The sequence below is a fragment of the Emydura macquarii genome, unplaced genomic scaffold, assembly GCF_026122565.2.
Source record: "Emydura macquarii macquarii isolate MOO-44397 ecotype Brisbane River unplaced genomic scaffold, CSIRO-AGI_Emac_v2 contig_561, whole genome shotgun sequence".
Lineage (NCBI taxonomy): Eukaryota > Metazoa > Chordata > Testudines > Chelidae > Emydura > Emydura macquarii.
In genome coordinates, this window is record NW_027130698.1 from 6,006,062 (window position 1) to 6,029,647 (window position 23,586).

General features: G+C 38.7%; 1 long non-coding RNA gene across 1 annotated transcript in view; it reads left to right on the forward strand.

Annotated features, from left to right (window-relative positions):
- Positions 1–878: 878 nt before the first annotated feature.
- Positions 879–23,586, forward strand: part of LOC137147635 (uncharacterized) — a 153,369-nt gene continuing 130,661 nt past the window's right edge. Inside the window, exon 1 of the long non-coding RNA XR_010918273.1 lies at positions 879–1,199. This is a non-coding gene — a long non-coding RNA (uncharacterized lncRNA). The remainder of the gene's footprint in view (positions 1,200–23,586) is intronic.

A 23,586-nucleotide genomic window follows, 5' to 3' on the forward strand; every position in this document is an offset into this window, starting at 1 on the left:
CACAGGGACTGTGAGGAGCAGCAGAACCACTATGATAGGTGAATAGGGAGACGGCGGGGAGCAGGAGGCAGATTTAGGAGTTGTGGGGAATTGGGTGCAGGAAGGAAGCTGATGGAAGGTGCAGAGTATACTGCTTGCACCGCTGTGGCTATTCTATTTTTAAAGCCTAATCAGAGCTAGCAGAGGTATGTCTACTTAAACTGGGAATTACACCATCTGCTGCAGTGTAGACATAACCTGTGTAAACAGGAAATTAAGACTAACTTGCCTTCACCCTGACCACAATGTCCTGGATCTCTGTAATCTCTATGTTTAGCATATATCTGTGTATCTGAATTCTGAAGGTTATCCCAAATGAGCACCAGTCAAATATTTATAACACACCACACCACCATGTATTCTGTATGCATAATGTATTTTTACCAGAAAAATATATTTTAGAGTAATTACTATTATTTTAACATTTCTCCATTTGAAGACAGCCACCCAAATGCCCTAATCTTGCAAACACACTTATGCACATGCTTTCTTTTACCCACAAGAGTAGTCCCTGTCAAAGTCCATGTTTTACCCATGTGCTAAAAGTTAAGCATATGTGTTAAGTGTTAGCAGGACTGAAGCCCAAAATTCCAGGCCTCTAGAAAGAGAAATGTTAACTAATACATTTTAGAACTCTCTAAAATGATCTTCAATCCCATTATATTTTCAGGTAGTATGTATGGGAAAGTAACTGTAACAAGGTGATCTGTCCCATTAAGTGCTAGGAAATCTAGGGCTAGTCAGCCCTTTTCAATTTATCAGACCCAGCTGGGAAAGAGCCAAGTGAATTCCTATATAAGGCTGAGATCATGCTCAGGTCAGAATGAGGTGTAGGAGGGAGCTGGACTAGTGCAGTGGGCCTAGAAGCAAGAGGGAGGAGATGTCTTCCTTTCAGCCCTGAAAGAGGCAAAGGGAAAAACCTCTGGGAACTGTAGCCCAGGATGGGGGGAGGAACTCCTTGCTGCGTTGAATGTTTTTGCCCAACTTCTATATTGGAAGAATAAAACTGTCCCTAGAAAGAGACTTTGTGTGGCAGTGAGTCCTTCCTGAGCTGAGGGAAATGAGGTGAGCAGCCCACATGTGGTGGAGAATGTGAGCAGGCAATTGGTCCTGGAACTGAGAGGGGAACTGAGGCAGCGGCCGAGCTGAAAACAGACTAGGTATGTGGCGCCGCAGAATCATTGTTCTAAATGTTTGCTATTTTGTCTGTTGCAAGGAGAATGCCCATAAAATATGAGGTTAGGTTTAAAAGTAATAACACCCAATCACTTTTGATATTGCTAAAATTGTACAGAAAAAACAAATAAATAACTTCAGGAAGCTCCAAGATATATTTTTTTTCAAGCATGTAAATGAAATAGAGGGTGCTCTGTGTGTTTCTGAGGAGTGAGAGCTGTTGGCAAGTCTGATTTAGTGTGAGGTACAAATACCTTTCCATGCTCCTGTTCTTTCGCTACTGAAGCCCAATGAGTGAGATGATCAGCTATTTAGTTCATTTCACTTTGCTGCTCAACTGCCATAAGGAAATGGCCAGCAGGGCAGGAGACCAGCTGAATTGTCACAGGTGAACAGGCAAATAGAGAAATGTAATCAAGTTGAGTGTAAGACCTGGCTTCGCTTGCCCAAAAATGTCAACATAAACTGTGAGGAATTGACTAAATAAAATGTCAGTGCAAAACTGTAAGGCTAAGCTGCACATGCTCTTCATAATGTGCCACAAAAAGTTAGAAATGTGTGACGACCTGGTGAGATGACGAGAAGAAAAGTACATGTGATGAGGAAGGGGTGTGGGATAATGCTTTTATTGGGGTGAGTTTGAGTGGGCCTTATTACTTGTGAAGGCTGAAGCCATAAATGAGTGATCCCAAATGAGGGAAATCCCAGATGTATTATTTCACACTGGGAATCAACCCATTCCTGTGGTCTGAAGCTTCCATTTCTAGCTCTGCTTTTGGGAGAGGGGGAGAGGAGCTAGATATTGTACACCTGAGAGGAACATAGGAAATATTTCTCTGCCAGCTCAATATTTTTTTTTTAAATGGTGTGGTTTATTTGGGGGCTGGGAAGGGTTTGATTTTTGGTTTTGCTCAGTGGTTTGGAATATTGAAGGTAGTCCCTCTTAAATTAGGGGTCAGAGTGCATATGAAGTCATCACTGTTACCTGACAAACAGAATTTATCACATGCCTATGGAGGTCACCAAATCTGTGGTAGTGTTTGTGCATGTTATTGACACACACTGTTTAGTATAGGGATGAATGTGTCTTGAGATTCTGGACCTTGTGAGTTTTCTGGCTGCACTTAGTTGAATTCTGCAAGGTATATAAAATATTTGCTTTCTATACACGTTAACCATGGCAGTTAATATGACTTTACCACCCACTCAGTGTGCATGGTTTTATACCTCTATGTATGGTAAGAATTGCACAACACCACAAATTATTCCATAACACTTTTTATGCTTTCTTTGAATCCACAAGGTCAGAATATTCAGAATTGTTCTACGATCAAAGAGAAATATGGTTTTGTTCTTTTCTGGCAACTTGCTCTCAGATTTTGTTTTCATTGCAGACCCTTCAAAACACTAGAACTTGCAAAGTAAAGATGAAATATATTTTGGATTTTTTTTTTTAAAAGTTCTCCCTAGAGAACCTGAGACACCTTACAAATCTAATGGTCTACATTAGCACTCCCAACAAAAACTGTTTGCACAGCAGTCAAGGCCATTCTTGCCAGTGTCTTCAGCTGTAGTACAGCACTCTGCAGTAAGAAAACTATTTATTTCTGATCTTTTTATGAATTGTGTATCTCCCCCTATTTCCCCTTCATATTATCTTAGAGGATGATTATTGTTTGTTCTGGTAGCGTCTAGAAGCTCTAGTAATGACTGAGTCTCTGTGCTAGACATTTTATAAAAGTAGAATGTGTTATTGACAAAGTTTGATCTAGAAACTCCTGAGTTCTAATCCTGCCTCTGACACCCACTTTGGCCTTGGGTAAATCACTTAGGGCCTTAACTTCAAGGATGCAAAAAGGATAATAAGAGTTTTCTCTTGACTTTAAGAAGAGTCAGTTGGATTTGACACCAAACCTCCATGTGTCAATAGCCCCACCTGTAAAATTGGGCTAATATGTGCCTCACAGGAATGTAGTGAGGAATAATATTTAGTGATTTGAAGCTTTTTTTTTTTTTTTAAAGAAAAGTTGTAGGTATTATTACTATGACTTTGACTTTTGCGGTTGCGGTCATGGTATCTTTGCATGTCATTAGCTGCCTCTATCACAGTGTTTTGTTCTGATACTTGCCTTTTACTGCTGCTGAAATATCCAGGTATATTGGCAGATTGCACCTCTAACTGCTGCTGGGTACATCAGAAACACTATGACTTTCCACTGACTTCTATGGACTATATAAATAGAAAACAGGGCAGCACAGATCTGGAAGTGCAGGACAAGCAGCGAAGATTTAAATTCACTGTTGCTCCTTGGGTTTGATATTAGTTTGCTCTAGGACTGTGCCTTGGAGCTGGGGTGGGTGAGCGACCACCTGGATAACACACAGGATATGGGCTATTATGTAACATACATATTTGTGCTGAAAACCAGATATTTTTAGAAAGTTTGTCTGACCTTCCTGAGTTCAGGTAAAGTTTACATGTCTGGATTATAGTATATGAATTCTAAGGGAGAAAAACCACATCTTCTTCTTTCCAGTGTAATGAAAACATTCCTCTCTGTTTTGATACAATTATATCGTCAAATGGAGGACTGTTCAAGTAATTAGTAACATAATTAGGAAAGCTTTTTCTGCTCACTCTGGCTTCAGTTGAAATACAATCCTTACTTCCAATGCTCTTTAGAGCAGGGCAGATTTCTTAAAGAAGAAAAGCTTTAATGAACAAGAGAGCCATGGGAATCTGATACATTATATTTTTATAAAGGTCTCAGACAGCCTTAACTTGCCATCTTTAGCAAATAAAAGCAAGGCTATGAGAGAAGATACAATCACAAAATGTATCTTTTATTTTCCCCCCAAGGACTTGCAGTTTCCCATGACTGGTTCATGTCCTTATTTACTGACAAATGTTAATCAGGCATACACCTTGAGGGGAAAATCACCTCTTGAATTATACTGGTGACTAGAGAGTTTTGAAATAAACAGACAAATGCTGAAGAGTGTGTTGATTCCGAACACAGCATTGCACCAGGGAATTCATGGCATTTTCTGCAAAACTTCTTAACTTTAGCATAACATAACGCTCCCATTTAATATGGAGACACTGCCTCTGGTAACTCTATTTTCTGTATAAAGGCTGTCTAGAGCTGCTAGTGACCCATATGGTAGTCGGGGTCAGAAGTGGGAGAGCTTACAGATGGGTAAATCTCTAACAAAGAACCTATTCAAGATTTTGCAGTGCTTGGAAGAAAAGTAAACGATCATTAAACACATTTGTCATGGATTTGCAAACATAGGGCCCAACACTGTTGAGTGCTGTGCACTCCCATGGAAAAGCTAGGTGTATAACTCAATCAGATTTGAGGGTACTCTTTACCTGACCAGAAGTCTTGGTACGTTGGTGCCTTCCTCGCTGGGATTACTTAACTGAGGTTAGTCCTGCTCTGAGCAGGGGGTTGGACTAGATGACCTCCTGAGGTCTCTTCCAACTCTATGATTCTATGTGAGGTTGTGAATCTGCAGCTCCCCATAAAATGAATAAACTGGATATTCGAAGCACTGATCAGGGGCCCAGTCATGCAGTGTGCTGAGCATTTCATGCAAGGGCTAAGCCCCCTGGCTGTGCTTGAAAAGTAACATTCTTGAAGTAGTGCCCTTTACATCAGTGGCTTAACACAAGGAGTAAGGCACTACTTAACATGGATAAAGATAGCAGAATCTGGCTCAAGATCAGGTCCCAAATTGCGCAGGGAAGGAGAGTAAGGAGCTCAAAGCATGCTATTCTTACTGTTGTCCCAAACTTATGCCTTATGCAAGATTAGCTCAAAGGCCAGTTTCTTCATATAAATTAAATAGTCACTCCAAAGACTGATGATGTTAGGTTAAAGAAATGCTCTTTCTGGCCCTGATTCAGTAAAGTATTTAAGCATATGTCTAAATTTAAACACATCAATAGTCCCACTGAAGTCATACATTAAACTATGCATATTTTTAAGTGCTGTGCTAAATTGGAACCTCAATCTGTTCTGCCAGCGAGACAATCTTACAAATTCTTTGCTCTGACAATTGAGTCTGGTAAATTAGTGCTTTTAAGAGAGGGCACAACTTGTCTTGCTACTAATTTTTAAGTGGGAAAAGCCTCTTAAATGTATTGATGTTAATATGGCAAATGGTCGTTTTTGAAAATGCCAGAGAAAAAAGAACAACCCTACCTATTATATTTTTATAGCATCCTACAGAGAAATGTTACATGGCTCATCATAAATTTTCATTGCCTTCTATCTTTACCAGAAAAAGCAGATTCATCATCTTCACCTCTTTTTTTTTTTTTTTTTTTTTTTTTTTGAAAGACTGTGTTGGGATCCATTTGGCATGAGAAGTAGGTTTACCTGAACACACATCACTTGTTAGTGAATTTCTGTTGAAAATGTTTTGACAAGGGTGGCTCTAGTGTTGAAGAATTAGTCTTTGAGTTAAATTGTCAACTAAATATGATTAGAAATAGTATCTGATATGCAGCCATGCTTCATATTTTGTGTTATATCACTTTACTCAAGTACAAGCAGGTAAATTGTCAATGCTGTAAACTGGGAAATAAGCACATGATTCCTACCATATAGGTTAATGTTTGGTGTGTGCAGCTCCTAACTATACAGATATTTCCATCCCTGTCATGAATAGAAATGGTCAAAACTTTTTGTATCTAATATTTCTCTTTGAAAAATGCAGTTTTGCCAAAATCAAATGTTTCACAAAAATAAAATTTCAATAAAGCTTTCATTGAAAAGGTTTGAAATTAATGTTTTAGTTTTATTTTGATTTGAATTGATATTTTCATGATGTTTTTCAAAAAAAAATATATATATATACACACACATATATATAAATGTCAGCTTGAAATTAAACAGTATTTTGTTCTCTTCTAGAATAACGTTGTCAATCTTCCTTTTAACTTTCTGTGAAAATATAAAACAATTATTTTCTGAGAAACATTGCACAAAAATAAAATTGGATTTTTCTATCTGGTCTAGTAATAAACTACATAGAAAATTGGGAGGTTCTAGATGTAATATTTATGGACATCAAGTACAGTTTGGGTCGTTTGTACCCACACAGGGCCAGATTTTCACAAGAGTTCCGCATGTTGGATACAGGGCTATTTTTTTTTAAAAAATTGCCCTTATTTAAGTGCCTAAATAGGAGTTGAGGTCTTCTGAAAATCTGCCCTCGATGCTTCTGAAATTGTTTTTTCTAGTCAAACATTTGCCTAATTACATAGCAATAGAAGTAATTTGCAGTACATCAGCCAAAAATTTAAAACTGACTACTCAGGTATGTTTCATAATCTTTAACAATATCCAAAACTGTTAGGGCTTACCCAGTACCACATCACAAGGTTGCCATTTAGGCTGTGTGTCCAGTCAAGTAGAGTGAATATAGACATAAGCAACCAGTGGGAACACAGGAATACATGGAAGCAACAGACATGCTCCCACAAGGAGGTTGTCAGGTACGGGTGGCATGATTCCCTTAACAGAAAACGTACGTGGTATCGCTGTTTCCATCTTACTGCCCTCATTGGTCAGGGTGAGCTGTATGTATTTTTTATTGATGATTAACTGTATTCATAAAACTTTCTAGACCCATTTATTTGTTGGCTCCTTGTGGGATTTGAACAAGGAAGAGGTCCTCAACATATAGAAGCAAGACTGGGGCTTGAGGTGCTAATCAATTTAGATAGCTTCAGCCATCTGATATCTGTCAGTATTTAGGTACCCAAATACCTTTAGCCTGCTGCTGGACATCTTTCACTCTTGTTGCACTAGATAACAAAATACCAGCTGAAAAATATAGTTACATTAACATCTTCCATCTTAAATTCCCACATCTACTCAGAAAAAAACCGTTTCACAAATGCAAAAAATGGGAAACGTAACATGAAATGTGACAAACACTGAACCATCTCTGGAGCTGCAATCATAGTGGCAGCTGTGAGAAACGATAAAGTAGCAATATGTACTGCAATCAGATTTTCTGTCAGGAAATAGTAGCAATTTTTTTTTTATTATTTAAAGAGTCAGACAGGCACAAACCAATGTGCAGGCTTAAGCTATGTAGTTTTGATTAACAGACATTTTCTCACAATAGAAAGATTTTACTCACTTTAAAATTCTGTTTCCAAAATGTGTCCAAGCCCATGTAGGATAAATTCTAAACCTGGAGATTGGCCAAAGAATCAAAATCTCTGCTAAACTTTTCCTTGCAGTGCTGTGTAAAAGTCAAAAAGTTTGCAAAAGATTTTCATTTCCTTGACACACATGGTGTACTTTTCCTTAAATGCTGAATAAAACTAGACATACATGATCAAAATGTCCTAGTTAATCACAAAACTGATAGGGTGAGTTAGCTACAGGAAAACCTTGTATAGCGTATGAATTATCCATCCATATATTTGTAACAGCATCATTTCACTTATGCCGTATCTATGGTTCTCTGTGTCCACAGTGTGAATGTACAAGGCAATCTAATATACCATGCATGGTAATCCAGTAAATTTTGTGTTTCAGAAAGATCTGCAGGAAATGATTCTTTGGCCTGAACTTACTTTCCAGTTACAAAATCCATTTATAGAGTACTTTGTACTCACAAATGCACATGCTCAGTTCTCATTTACAGTCAAGGGCACAATTTTGCCCCAGATATTTTGGCAGGCCTATGCAAACCTCAGACCAATTTTAGGTTTAACTAGCAAAGATAAAAGAAACCAGAAAATAGAAGGTTTTTCACAAAATTGTTAGGATGACTTAAGTTCACGGCTTGACCAGTTATTGATGTCTATGATAAAACTTATGATTACCCCACTCCTTTTCCTTTTTGCTTTTCCCATTCTGCCCATTCCTTATAATTTAATTGACTGGTGGGGGAAGGAAAAAACATTACGCAAAATCACTTTTACTCCAACCGGTTTTTGAGAGCAAGTGAGAATTAGGTTTGATGCTGTCTGGAAACGTAAAATCACAGTTTTGGAAGCTTCATGTTTTCCTGAAGCATGTTCTAAACAGCTAGAAAGTGTTGAGGCTGAGGACACACAAATGTTCTGTTTGGAGGTGGTGGAAGCATAACAGATGTGTCAGAAGGATTTGCATTTGAGAGAGCCTACTTCACCATTGGTGGCTGCAAGCAATCAGTGATGGTGGTGTTTTATTTAAAAAAAAAAAAAAAAAAAAAGTTTAAAAAAAACCAACAGTATTTACACAGTTTATGTTCATATATGGTTAAATTCTGCCCTTGGATACTTGTGTTTGGTACCCATTTAAAGTCAATACAAATTGTACCTGCCTATTTGACTTGAATAATTGTTTTTCTTAATCTCAAATTAGGAGTCATAGTGGCATCACAAAAGTGATGGGAAAGAGTCATTTTAATGAAGAGACCGCCCTGAAGGAAAACATGGTTTTGGAAAGGAAGGTCATTTGAGTAGGATGACAACTCTGATCTAGCATACAGGTCATGTCTAAACACAACTTGACAAATGAATTGTTATAGAACACCAGTCACCAGGCCGTAGTAAAGTTTGAAGATATCAGAATTTAATGTGAAGCTTTTTCAATCCTCCTAACTTCTTAAAAAGACATCAATCCTCTTCAGATGTGATATGTGAAATTTCATCCTGATCGGTTTTTTTGTGGGAAATTTAGGAGGGGGGAGGAGGGGAAGGGGCAGAAAAGGATGTCCATGGTGTTGACGCTCTCTGAAAATCTCTTGTGCTTTCTGGCTTATCATATTTCCTAACTGGTTTGACCTACAAACATCAATTTTTTTTCATCTTCCTCCTCTAGTGTGTGTCTCCAGGAGTTAGTGAGAGACTTAGAAAGCAATATAAGTATTGCGAGATGAGGCATATCATATCTATGCCACAATAAGCAGTCAGAGAAAAAGTTAATTAGGGCTCATTAGAGCAGGAGAGAGAAGGTAAAGAATTGTAAAGAGAAGGTGCCTGAAAGCTGAGGGAGAGATACTGTGAGGAAGAGTTCTCCTTCCTTAGCCCTAGACCAGGAAACAAGGAGGAAATGGGAAACGGACCTTACGAGATTTAAGAAATTAAGGATCCTTGCCCAGGCTGAAATAAGCTTCTTTACAGTACAACAGCTCACTGCTACCTAACACAAGTTCTGTACCATTGTTGCCCACTCAGCAATAACACTCTCTGTGAGCTGTGGTAATGCTCTTGTGCAAAGGTACCAAGGCCTGAGAGTAGGGATGTGGTCAATGTAGGGCCAGACTTTCAAAATAGCTCACTACCCAGAAGTTCCCGTTGTCAATGGAAGCTGATGAGTACTTCTAAATGAAGCAACCAGATTTTTCAGGTGCCTAATGGGAACACAGCTGTCTTGAAAACGTAGCCTTGATTGGGACGCTGAACCCTTAGGGAAAAAAAAATCATCTTTAGAGAAGACTACCTGGCTTCAGTGAGTTTGCTCAAGGGAAAGTCAGGTCAGACTTTGGTACTGCCTTTGAAATATTTTAATTGAAAAGCTGAGGGGGGAAAAGTATATGTTGGTTAAACCTCTAAGCTTTTTGAAATACAAACAATATCTTTTTTTCCCTGAAATATCTCTGATAATCAGATTTTAAATGTGCTTTACAAATGGCATTAATTAGAAGCTTTTAACTGTCACATTTTAAATTCTCACCTTTCCCAAGGAACAATGCAAGACAAAAAATGGCTATTTTGTTTCATGTAAATCAAATATCTTCTTTGCTTTTTTAATGTACAGGAACTGTTTGAATTTGTTTTTCAAAGTGAGCACACAATTGCTTGTTCCACTAGGTACTATATATCTACTCCCCAATGAGACCGTGATCTGCTGTACTGGGATGTGGGTTTTGTTTTCATTTGATTTTAGAATCAAAGGCTACAACTACAGCAGATCTCTCAGAAATGCCACAAGTCCGTTGTTTCACCTTCACAGTTCTAAATACAGATCCAATGCACATTCAGGAGAGGGAAAAAACATTCTGTTGTACATCAGTAGAATATTGCTAATTTTTTTTCTGGGTGGCTGAGTCTAAAATCTCAATTTGAAAGATGAAAAAGTCCTGCTATTTTTATGGATAGTCCTTTTTCTCTCTATTCCCTGTCTCGCCCACCCCCTATGCAGCACTGAAATACCTTGCTTTACTAAAGATTATCTGTTGCATTTCTTAGTTCGCAAAACACCTATTGACTTTGATGACAGTTTGGGCTGGTATAGGTCTTCAGGTTTTGACATGTATCCAATCCTGCAAGCTGCTCTAGATGGGCAAAATCCTGTGTGACCTCCACAAATCCATGGGAGTCTGCATGAACAGATGCTTTCACGAGCACGGAGCAGCTTGCACAAATTTGCAAGTCAGTTTCAGAAGGTGGCCAGAGGTGGAGAGACACTTCCCTCTTCTTTCAACTGCTGGCAGGGAATGGGACTTTCCCTCTTCTGGCTGCTGAAAGCAGGGAATGAAATTTTTGTTTCCGTAGTAGTATAGAGATGCAGTCTCTCTCTCTCTCTCTCTCTTTTTTTTTTTTTTTTTTCTCCCCCAAAAGGCAGAAGTTCTTACCTACTTGATCCACTGAAGTAGTATAATCGAGCAAGATCTAACAGATCTGCCTGCGTAGGCCAAGGCAGAGATCCCAAAACAAACATCAAGAGTAAATTAGGGACCACTGAATTATGGCATTGGTAATGACAGGGGCCAGATTATGACTTTGTGTAAATCAGAATAGCTCCATTGATGTCCGTGATCTATCTCCATTTACACGAGCTGACAATCTGGCCCATGGCTTTGAGGACTGCAGACAGTTTCTTTACAGAGCATAATAAAGCATCTTCTAACGCCTTTTTCCTATAACTTCAAAGTAACATTGCCACTCACTCCTATAAACAAGTGACAGCACAGTTTTATTGCACTCCTCATATATCAAAACAGACTTCAGGTTTGTGTAGAACAAACTGCAGCATTTTGACTTCTAAAAAGCCTATTGCTAAAATATTACCTTATTTTAAACATGCCTAACTGTTAAATGATTAAGTAATGAGATGTGAGATTGGAATGTCAAAAGGACACAAGTAGCAATTTCTTTTTCCTCAGTCCCTGTTTTTATGTACTTGTATAAAACCGATACTACTTCTAAACACCACATGAAAAACAGACAACCAACTATGAAAGAGCCAATCGAAAGACAGGTTTGAGTTGATCATCCTCATGGAAGTTATTCAACCCACTTGAGATTGTTTTGGATAGTTGGAGGTCCTAGGGCATATTGGCTAGGTAACTAACTCCTGTGTCATCTGTAGTTGAGAGAGGGGGTGTGTGTGGTGGGGGAGGCTATTAATGGCTTTTTGCAGCAGCCAGAGTGTTTGGTGCAGCTATTTTCTTTTGTGCAGTCAACTCTTGTAACAGAATGCAGCTCAGCATGGACAACCAACACTTCTGTAATATAGAACAGTGAACAATACATTCTTGGTCTGAACAAGAGGCCAATTTCCGGCCCTGAACACTGGCAAAAATATTTTCACTAGGTTCTCATTTATTTTATTTGTTTTCCTGCCTACATACCTGCTCATCTGGCCATGCTGGCATATAGAATTCCTATAAACAATGTTGTGTTGGCTTTTCCCATCCTATTTCTTGGAGAACGTTAGGTAAACTGTAGGTTATAGATTGCTTGTGGTGTTTAGCTTTCTTTTATGAGTCACTCCACCTGCCCCAACTCTGTCCCTAGGAAGTATCATGGGGTTTATGCAATGTGGAAACCTTGCATGGGCCATGTCTCTGCCAGGGGATTAATTTTACTCAATAAATTCATTCAAAGTCAAAGAATTATGTTTTATACTTGACCTAAAAGTGTGATGATTTTAAACAACCTTAATTATTCAGGACAGCTTTGTAACCAAATTTGTGAGGTATGCTTCTGCCTACCCCATTTGATGATAGGGTAAGCACCGTGCCATGCTTTCCCATGCCATAACCTAATATACTTACTAAGCTGATTCTGTTGTACACACATTTTAAAATGTTTGAATGTAATGCATCATTTTTCTTCAGCAGAACCAATCCTGTTCTATTGCTATAGGCAAACTTTATTTGCCTCCATGGATACCCTTCAACAGCATCTTTCCCTATCAAAACCTTCAAAGAAGTAAAATTAGCAAAGGTTTGAAGTGGAAGATGAGGACAGTGATGCTTGCTCTCTATGAATAAAAATAGTGAGCACTGTAAGAGGAATATAAATGGATTATAAAGCATTGCAAAGGTTACTAAGTCTCTCTTTTTTTTTTTTTTTTTTTTTTATCTTGGGCATTGTGCAAACTCCCAACCTCTATCCTTACAGATACTAAGCTGGCAAGACTACTACTGAGTAGCAGTAAAGGGCTATGTTTTCTTCTGGGCACATTTCAAGCTCCACTACAATTAGTTTTGGACTAACCACCTATAGTTTACTGTTTTCTTTGTTGTTATTAGAGGAAGTTTTCTCTCAGAAAACATTTAATTTGTGCTATCCACTGCATTTTGCGGTTGGGAAAGCCATTATAAATAATGATAGTGGCTTTCCATGCTGTATACCACTTAAAATTTTCAGCTGCGTGCTAGAATTTTAACCTTTAGATGTATCACAATAATGACATGTCATCCCTAAATAATGAAATGCCAACCGCCTGCTGAAAGTAGTATACACCTATTTTCAGCCTGAAACCAGTCATCCATTCCTACAGTAGCTTAACTTCTGGTATAATGCATCTACTGAGGACTAATACAACAGTAAATAGGGTAAATGTGATGGAGGGAGGAACCCCAGGCCATTTTTATTAGAAGCCAAATTATTAATGCACCAAGTAGTCTGTGCAACTCCAAAAAAACCCAAACAAATCATGGTAATTTAATTTGAACTTTTTTTCCAGTTAGATTATCTTCCAGTAGACCAATTAACTGCATGAATCTTAAGATTTTTCAGAATGAGTTAAATCACCAGGCACAAAGTTTATGATGTTGATTTTGCAGTCCGACTGTTACTCTAAACTACTCCAAAATTGTGTGGGAAATGGTGGCAGTTTCTGAGAGTAGATTATTTGTCTCCATGCGTGAACATAAATTTAAATTTCTAAGCAAAAGTGATCCCAGTTATCCACCATTTTCTTCAAGTTCCTGTTTAAAACACATTTGAAAAGAGGCCTCTAAATGATACCCAGTTTTTGTGCTAAATAAATAGTGTGTATGTAGGGGAGGGGTTACACATAGCCTATTTGCGTGATTGGTTAAAATGAAAGAAACCCACAAACTAGTGGCCTTTTTTCTTTTTCTTTTTTTAATATAACAAGAGCATTTGACTTACTTTTGAAGTGATGTCAGCCTAGCCTGTGTCCTTTAATCTCCTATATAGTTTAAGTAATACAGCTGTTTAATGGAAAATTTAATCTTGTGGGAGTTCAGAAAATCCTTTAATATGAAAACTTAGTTCATACTGGGTTGGTATTCCTCATTTAGGTAAAAATAAAGAGCTTTCCTTATGGCATGCTTAGCTTTGGCTTTAAACAAACATCTGCAGCTTTATCTGCTCTCTTTTGAAATAACTTATTTATTGGGAAGTTTCTTCATTCACTACTTTCTCCACCCCCATCCACACCCAGATCAAATAGGATGTGGGGTTAACACTATATAATTGTGTTACATAGGAGTAGTTCTGCAATGGAGATGAGATTTAATGATACCACCTTTAATCTGTCCAGTCTGAGTCGTCATGTCTACAGCCATTGCTTCAAAGGTAAACAATGGCTAACAATAATGTGCCCTTTCCCAAGGTCTGGCAAGGAGTGAAGACTTATTGATGTTGCTTACCACAGTATGTCTTAGAGTGCCTCATATTTTCCTGCAAAATTATGTCAGCTACCCAAGGCTGTTGGATAAAGCAGGATTAACTGTATAAATATCTAGGAGTCTCTTCTATTGCCAGAAATTATTATGGAGGGAGCAGTTGAATGGCCTGAGCTTTTAAAGGATAAAGTTATTTTATCCTTCCACAGGTTGGTCTCTATTAGCCTCTAGAAACACCATTTGTATTGATTTTTTTTATTTAAAAGAAGGCACCTATGATGTAAAAAAAAATAATACTTTGGATTTATGTAGTGTTCTTCATATGAGAATCTCAATTTCTCAAAGCACTATATAAACATTAGTTAATTAAGTCTCCCAATACCCCTGAGGGGTAATGAGTGGATAAACAGAAATCACTTCCACCACCCTCTGAGGTACTCAATGGCTGTTTAATTGCACAATAATATCATAACAGTTTAGGACAGGAAGCAAAGAAGTATAACTCAGGTGGAGTTAAAGCAGGCATAATGTAATATCCCAATAGAGAATTTTTCCAAGACTGGGCAAACACCCCTTATCAACATTGAGATATGATAATTAAACAACAAATGGTTTATGTCACCTCAGAAAGATGGCAAATCTGAATGTAAAGATACTCCTGCTACATGCTGGGGCATTGGTTCAAAACTGAATTAGTGGAAATAGCTTGTCAAATGAATCACCAATGCCATACGTTATAGCAGCCACACAATGCAGCCTGAATGATACCCATTAGGCCTGCTTGGAAGTTTTTCTATTAAAACTGTTTTTCAGTTGAAAACTATTTTGTTGTTTTTATATCTTCTTTGAAAACCAAATGCCTAAAAAGAAAAATGTTCAATTTTTGGACAAATTTGAAAAAAAATTATTCTAATACCTCTGAAATGCCTCATAGGAGTTCTAGTTCCCCATTCTCTATGGGCCAAGCTTCCTAGACAGACTTTATCTTCCATGATGCACTATGGCCATGCAATTGCCATAATACATCACCTCCCCGTCACTGAGAGAGAAGACTGTGATGCATTACTCCTCCCATGAGGCTCTGTAGTAATATTTCAAAATTAATATATTAATTTTAATCTGAAATATTTTGGATTACAATTTTTTTATTAAAATTCCAACCAACTATAATAATAATAATAATGTTCCTTGGTTACTGAACACACATTTCTCAACTATACTCTACTAGCTACTATTTCAGAGGCATTTATGCAATGAAAAATTTGGTTAAGTGCTGGGAGCTGAACAGTGTAGAAGTAATGCAACTGCATTATGCTATCTGTTCAACTATTCGAAAATTTACCCCTCTTGGTTTAGCAGTATTAGGATAAATCTTATAGCTCACTGCAGAAGTCTAGTACTGGGAATACAGCTCCACTTTCAATCCCGTAGAATTTGATAGAGATTTAGACCGGAATTGTCAAAGGAGACCTAAGTGACTGAGGCACTCAACTCCTATTGAATTTCAGTGGGATTTGGGGCTTGGAGCCTAGGCAAAATCTTACCTTCCTTTGGATAAAGCTGGGATTTTCAATAGAGTTCTACAGAAATTTAATAACTGAGAGAGAGTACTCTAAAAACCATTAGAATCCAATTAAGAAACAAAATTTTTCCTAAACATTTCCCCCTCTTTAATCATGTTATAGAATTTTACGAAATGGTCCAAAAATGGTATAATTTTCTATTAAAGTGAGCAGAACTCTTCTATAAGAGCAGTATTACAATATTACTGTTTATGCAGAACTACACATGTAAGCAGCACCAAGTAAAATAGAATAAAATATATACCCTGGCGCACAGTGTTTATAATCTAATCCTGATACACTACTGATCTCACTTACTTCAGTGTAAATTCGGAGGGACTGCACCGAGGTCAATGGGAGTATACTGGTGGAAGCAAGAAAAAAATAAGATCCGTTGTGGTCTCAACAAGAAATAGTACGAAGTAAAGCTAGGCTTACCATTGTAATCGGTTGTTTCTATTTCTCTGGTTGCTATAGGTAAATGGAGTGAGAGGGTGTTGGGGCAAAGTTTTCCTTCAGTAAATGGGTATCCAGCTCCAGTTTACAAAAATATTCACAAACTTCTTAACTCCCATTAGAAATAAGCAACGCATCAGTATGGGCATTCTTGCAGCATAAGTAGTAATTCGTCAAGCAGAGGTGAAGTTACACTAAGTTGTCGACCCTGACTGGTGGGAATGGATATCTCAGTAATAGATACTGAATGAGTTTATTAAGATTAAAGGACCTATTGTCACATTCCTCAGAAATTCAGTATCTTGAGAAAATTGGTTACTTATTTGTCTGGTAAAGTGCATTGTTTGATCATTAGCTGAACTTGATGATAATTTCATAAGTTTAAAAATGACAGGCACTTTCAATGTTTTCATATTAAAAAGGCCCAAATTAACTGGTGCTATAAAAGCCATAAGTTTCAAAACTTAAGCTGCTCTGCTGACTCTCGAAACTATCAAATCTCTATAGTCAGTCATGACGACCATGTGAAGCTCTCATTTCTGTTTGTTAAGCTAATGAAATCCTCAACCTCTTCTCCCTCTCTGAGAACCCTGGAGAAAAGGACAGTCTAGTGTAATTCCTGCTGACAAATATGGATAAATGGTAGCACTATCTTTATTTTAAAATATGAAGTATCTTGGAACGACTGCTCAGTCGCTGTAAATTGCTGTGGCTCTAGAGATCTCCATGACACTGCATTGATTAACACTAGCAGATGATCCTGGCCCCTCATTTCTCAGAAATCATATACTGTACAGTGCTTCTGATGCATGGCTATGATCAGTGATGGATGAATAGAATTCCCAATCAATGGAATGGGTAGCAGCCATGGTAGCAATTGCTAATTTTCTAAACGCTAATACTTTCCACACAGGAGTGGTGTCTGGGATACAATGTTTTTCCTTATACCTAGAATAAGGAACAACTGTAGTTACTGTATGGTAGCAGTTGGCAAGTGTTTTAATTTTTTATGGTTCCTGCTGTATGTCATCTTATTTGTGACTGGTATGCTAGGGGTCCTCCTGTCTAACTGAGTGATAAGCCTCTGTGTTGATTGTCTATATGCTGCCACTACCTGCCTTGAGCTATGCACACTATAGCCTGATGGGGACAGCCCAGCTCTTTGTGTTTATCTAGTGTTCCACATCTCTTAGGGGCATTGATATTTACCTTAGGCCACAAGACTAATGGGATTTGCTTAAATAATTAAAATGCAAAATTTAATGTGGCTTGAGAATACAAGGTTTGATTCTCAACTGCTTTGCAGTTTGTTTAGTCATTTTCATTTGTGCAAAGTGAACGTCAAATGTTACCAATTAGAGACCAGATTGTTGTATGTAATGTGCTCCAGGAGAGGGTAGGGCACCAGCCTGGGAGTTCAGAGACATGGATTTCCATTCCCAGGTCTCCAGATATATTGCTTTGGGACACTGGGTGAGTCATTTCACCTCTGTTCAGAGAGGAAGAATGGTCCTATGCTTCGGGTGCTAAGGTCTTGAGACTTTGGTTCAATTTTCTGCTGTGCCATGGACTTCCTGTATGACCTTGTAAAAACCACTTTGTGTCTCTGACTGTAAAATGGAGCTAATTATACTCCCATTCTTCACAGGTGTGTTGTAGATGCTAGGTGGTAGAGACTGGCCCATAACTCTTCTTGCTACATTATTTGGCTGTTGCCATGTGCTCCGCAGTTCCCACGATAACTTGGTTAAATAATAGAAATGATTGGATACAATACAAGGTCGAAAGCTGAATATGGAATTTACTGTTGTACACAGAGATGAATTGGGAAGCTGTCACAGGTTTGTAAATCTTTCCCTTCTCATTTCATTTTCTCTCTTTCATGTTGACCTGTACTTTTCAGGGACCAGGCAGGTCACATTACTGCAGGGCATCAGGATAGATTGGGAATAGCAATACTAGTCTGTCTTTATTCTGGACTCATTCATTCTGATATGTGGGCTTTTTTTCCCTTTCTACCGCCACCCCTTATATTTTTCATGCAATATACTGCGCTTTTGTTAGACAGCTAGCATTAGCTTCCCATTGTATAACTATGCTTGACATTTAATTTAAAATCAAAGGTACCATTATGTAATAGTTTGTTAAGGTGTATCTCCGTCCTGGCTAACATAAATAACCTTCTCTTCAATGAAAGAAGTAATTCAGTGTCTACGATATATTTTCAGAACGATTCCTACTCATGGTAGGAAAACTGGAAAAGTAAGACACCATTCTGCATTGGCTAAACAAGCTCTAGTTGAGGTCCTATAGTTTATAGCTATTGTCAACACAACATAACTCCAAATATCCTAATTTCTTGTTGGTGAACGTTCTGTACGTACGGAAGGAGGAAAGCAAGGAGTAACAAGAGCACCCTGGTTAATGGAAAACATCTCTGCATCATCATCCCCTCTTTACATCTATATATGCCCTCTTTGCTATATTCAGTTAAAGCTTTTCAGAGCAAGGTGGAAAGAAAAGAGCATGTAAAATACGGTGTGTACATACATAGGAGCCAGTTTCTAAATGCATATTAACCAAGGGCCAAATCCTGAAGTGTTTATGTTTTCACATTAGCCTCACTCAGCCAAATAGCAATTGGAGTCAAATCTGTTCCCTCCATTATATTTTAGTCATGAAGCTCTGGGATGCTGTGTTAAATATATCAAGCTCTTATTCATTTGAAACATTTGTTCCAAGAGAGCAGAACCACAACTCTTAAAAACAAGTAGGGTGGGACTCATCTGCTCAAAATCCATGGTTGGGTTATTCAAACTCTGTATCACAGGCTTGTGGTGAAGTATTCTAGGGTCAAGGGCCTACTCTCCGTGTGAGCCCCTGCTCTGACAAAGGTCAGTTGCTTTGTTTCCCTCTCTGCAGTTTTATTAGTACTTGTAGCAAGAACTTTCTGTGCAAGGGCCTCTTGTCAGCTAGAATATGGGCTGCATGAATTATTTTGTGGGCATTTTATGCGAAGACAATCTGTCCTATCAATTGTGCATTTGCTGTTTTAAAGGCGCCTTCCTCACAACCGTAGTGTATAAAGGGCAGTGTTGGAGACCTAGCACTAGAAATTATGACAGCTATTTTGGGAGCACATTGCCTATTTTAGAACTAAAGAATCATTACATCTAAATAACATTCATCATTATAAATAGCTGTAAGAGTCACTGAAGCATAGGTTCAGTTATTGCAAGCTCCAATAGTGGATAACAGCCTGCGATGTGAGGGATGCATGCTGACTGGAAGATGAAGGCGAATAATAGCAATCAAGATTCATAATCTCCCACTGCACTCTACAATGAATGGGCATTTGTTTTTAAAGATATTGCTATTTAAACACTGAAAACAAGAGCTAGTTAATGTATTAAGGTTATTATTTAAAATGGGCGTATGGTGCTGAAAGTGTGCATGGTAGATGGAAATAAAACATGCTCACTATCCTGAAAGATCCATGAGCTAAATGGAATCTGACAAGACATAACATGGTTAGTTTTGTGACTGGATCGTTGCTGGAGGGGTTTGGAGTAGTCTGAAGGAAGCGGGGGGAGAGGAAATGGCCGCAGGTACAGAAGACATTCCAAGGTAGGGGGCAGTCTGAGGGAAGGTACAGCAGTACTTGTTTCCTTCTCCCACAAATGGAGTGTGATGAAAATATGAAACTGGCTGAGTGAAAGGCTCAAGCTGACAGGATCAGGGAATGCTGAGTGATACCAGTAGGAATCTGTGGCAAGGTGGCCCCTTTCTGGGGTGACTTCCTGCAAGAAGCCACAGCACAACCAGGCTTCATCAGAAAGTGAGACCCTGGCCTCACTTTTTCTTTCGTTGGTTTCCAGAAATAGTCCAAACCATCTCTGAGTATAAATAGCCCTTGTGGAATTAATGTTTTACAAAAGAAAACCCTTTGCCTAAAACCATAACATACCAAGTCCCCAACTGTCCCTCAACATACAGAGTGTCTTTCACTATGCTCAGACTTTCTGTAGCTCCCACATCTCTTATAATGCTCACGTCCCAGGAATTGCTCCTGGGTCTCTCACCATGCCTCACCCCCACCTTCAATGCTCTCTGGCCCTCTGTGTTCATCTCTCCAGCTCAGAGAGCCAGCAGGCATCTCTCTCTGCTGCACTCAGCCTTCTCTGGCCACAGCTCTCTGGCTCAGGAAAGTCAGCAAGCATCTCCCTCTGCCAGGTTTCAGCAACTCCACCTTCTTTCCTAGGAAGGGCGAGCAGAACTTTCTGCTCTCCCCAGGCTTCCCCCCAGGCAACTATCTGCTACTTCTTCGGTCTCTCCTCGAAGTTCAGGCAGCTCTCACTAGCCCCTTCTTGTCACACTTCAGAAACCTTGTCCAGTACAGCCCAGGTGCCCTCTCTAAGCGTAATTGGGGGTCATCTGATCAGTCACAGGCGCACTAGTTTCTTCCCTCTTAAAAAAGCCAGTGTCACCTGGTGACAGGTCATATTGCAGTGGAGCCCCTGAATGGAATCTTTTTGACTCAGCCACAAATTTTCTTGGCGCTCAGAGGAATGGACTCTCTACTGGCAGCTCCAGTATTTTTTCTGTGCCGGGATTTCTCAGCTTGTGGGTGTGAGAGGGAGTGGGTGACTCTGCTCTTTTCAGGAGGCTGGTGTCACCAGTGGGATTAATCAGGAGCACTGCTTGAACTCCTGCAAGGTCTATGGTTGGCCCTGTGCAAAGGAAGCGGATGAAAGGGACAGCTACTTATTTTGCCCTGTTCTCATCTTGGACATTAGTGTACAATCTAGCCCTAAGCTTTCTAAATCAGTAGATTTTTCGGCATAGATTATATTCTCTCTATATATAGACACATTAATTTCTACAACCCAAAGGACGCTGTGTGATGAGAGTCAGAGACACCAGAGTTGTGTAAAATGTCTGTAAAAGCCTCTGCAATTCACCTTGTTTTATGTTTTCTTACGAACTCAAATCTCCGGCTGTGTTCATTTGTGAACCTTAAGCAATTTATAGTTTGTGTCAAAAATTGCTCGCAATTTATCGCTTCAATGGCAATCCAGATGAAGTTCTGCCATTGTGGAGGCATTTTGCTTTGCGGCCTACTTTTAAATTGAACTAAACACTCAAAGCAAGATGCTGTGGAAGGGGTATAAAATCTCATGAATCAAAATTGAAGAGTTTTGGCACAAACCCTTGTGAAGTGCTAATGCAATCTTCAACTCATGTCTGCTGTGTAAACCCCGTTGGCAGATTCATAGAAAGGGTTTAAACATCTTTGATTCTTTTCTTAATGAATAAACATCTTTTGAAGGTGGTGGTCCTCAGTGTAACTTGTCTTTGTTTGAATGGATACATTGAACCTCACAAATATGACTGTCATGAGGTGAAGCGGTGCAATTCTCCCCCAGCAGCAAACATTGGGGATTCTTTATAATGAAAAGTGTGTGTAGGATGCGGAATGATGGGTATGGTTAGAGGAAAGGTGGCCAATTAGTCATTTTATTCTCACTGATCAGTCTAGACATTGCACTTTTGATCCTCTCATCATGTTTCCCACTTCTCATCCTACCTTCTTATTGTTTTGATCTCTCTCTCTCTCTCTCTCTCTTTCATCTTGTACCAAAGAAGTTGCATCTCTGTTATAATAGTGCAAAAAAAAAAGTCTTACAACAGGATGTTAACCTGCTGAGTGTGACTGTGGAAGATTAGAGGCTATAGAAAAAATCATAAATGAAAGGACACATTCTGGCTACCTTTTTCACATTAGGTGCAGGGAAGAGTCAACTGGAATAGTCAAATGGTGGGGACCAATGCTTATGTCTCAGTCCTAGCTCTCCCTCCTACTTAAGGAGCTGGCAAGTTGTGGGTGAAATTCTGGCCTCATTGAAGTAAATTGAGGCCATCATACCATCCAATGGCTTCTCTTCACATTCAACCATGTAGAGGCATTCTATGATGGGGATTAAGGATCTGGGTTTATGAGTGGAGAGTTTCCTCCCTGTGGCCCATTCTCTGGGATTGCAGTTGTATTTGACATGGAGTGTTCTGTATGGGTGACTGTATAGTACAGAGAGAGGATGAATGGCTTGGCAGTAAACCAATATAAAAACAGTTTAAGCAGTGGTTATGTCAATTGCACCCCTTGGGGAATAATGTCAAAAAGCTGAATTTGGCTCTAATAGCCAAATATGTTTTATAAATTTGGTTGGAAAGGTTTATTTTGCTTCTTGAGGGAGAGAAAAAACAGAATAAATATCCAACTATTGATTAATAGAATAAAAGGCTAAATATTTTCACTATAGCTGAGCAGTAGTTATTTAACATAATGCATCACCACACATTTTTAACAGCTTCGTGCTAATGAATGGAGATTGTTACTGCTGGTTCCCACCCTACCCCCATTAAGAACTACTTCCTTTGTATTACAATAGGAAGCTTTCAGAAGACTTCAGGAAATTATTTTTGACTGCACTGCTGGCACTTATAGTACCAAAGTGATCTCACAGCCACTCATTTCAATGAAATATTGTTTTTCACAGTGATTAGTTGGAGACTTGATTTTTTGGTGATGCTATATGGAAAATCATTGTAGTAAGAATCTTGCCCAAGGAGGTTGCTTCCAATGAATATTATTAGCCCTGGTTCTGAAAGGGTCTGGCCTTGCAGATCCCTTTGCAACTCAGTCTACCTCTCTTTATTTAATAGTACTTTTGTTATGACACATGCTTACATACCCTCCCCTATTATTAACCTCCCCCCCCCCACCCCATCTAGACACACATCTCCACTGGCAAAATTTTGAATAGTTATGGGTGAACCTCAAATGTGTTTTGTGTTTGTTTAGTTTCAAATATATATCCATCATTTCAAGTCTTATATTTATCAGCTTTGTTCTGGAATTTATACTGAAAATATGACCAGGTTTTCTAGTAAGTGTTTCCAGGTTCAGACATGTAGAAAATCTCATGAGGGTACCATTTCTTGCATTTCCATTTGCAATCCCAGCAGACACCAAGAGATGCAGCAGCATGCATGTGTATGCTACTTTTAGACTGAGATTTTTAATGTAATCTAAATGATTTGGACACTTAATTCCTATTAATTTCAATCCAATCATTTGGGCAGCTTTGAAAATCTTTAGTCTTAAAAATCAGCTAAACTTCTCAAATGTCAAGATGATTGGAGGTGAAAATGCCAGCTGCTTCTGTTCTGCATTTTTTTAACCCAGACCATTTCAAGCATCTGTAATTTAGGGCCATGCAATATGCTGTGTACATGCACCATTGATGGGTGTGTATGTGTGGAATCTTTTGTAACCTTTTACAAAAGTAACTGCACTCTTTTAAATAAATATCTTAAAATGTATAGAACAATAAAAAGCTTCTGAGATCTGTAAACCTAATATTTGGATACTTGCAAAATAAGGCAACAGATTTTATTTTTTGAAACTTCAGCAGCAATCAAAATTTGCTCTTGCATTTATCACATG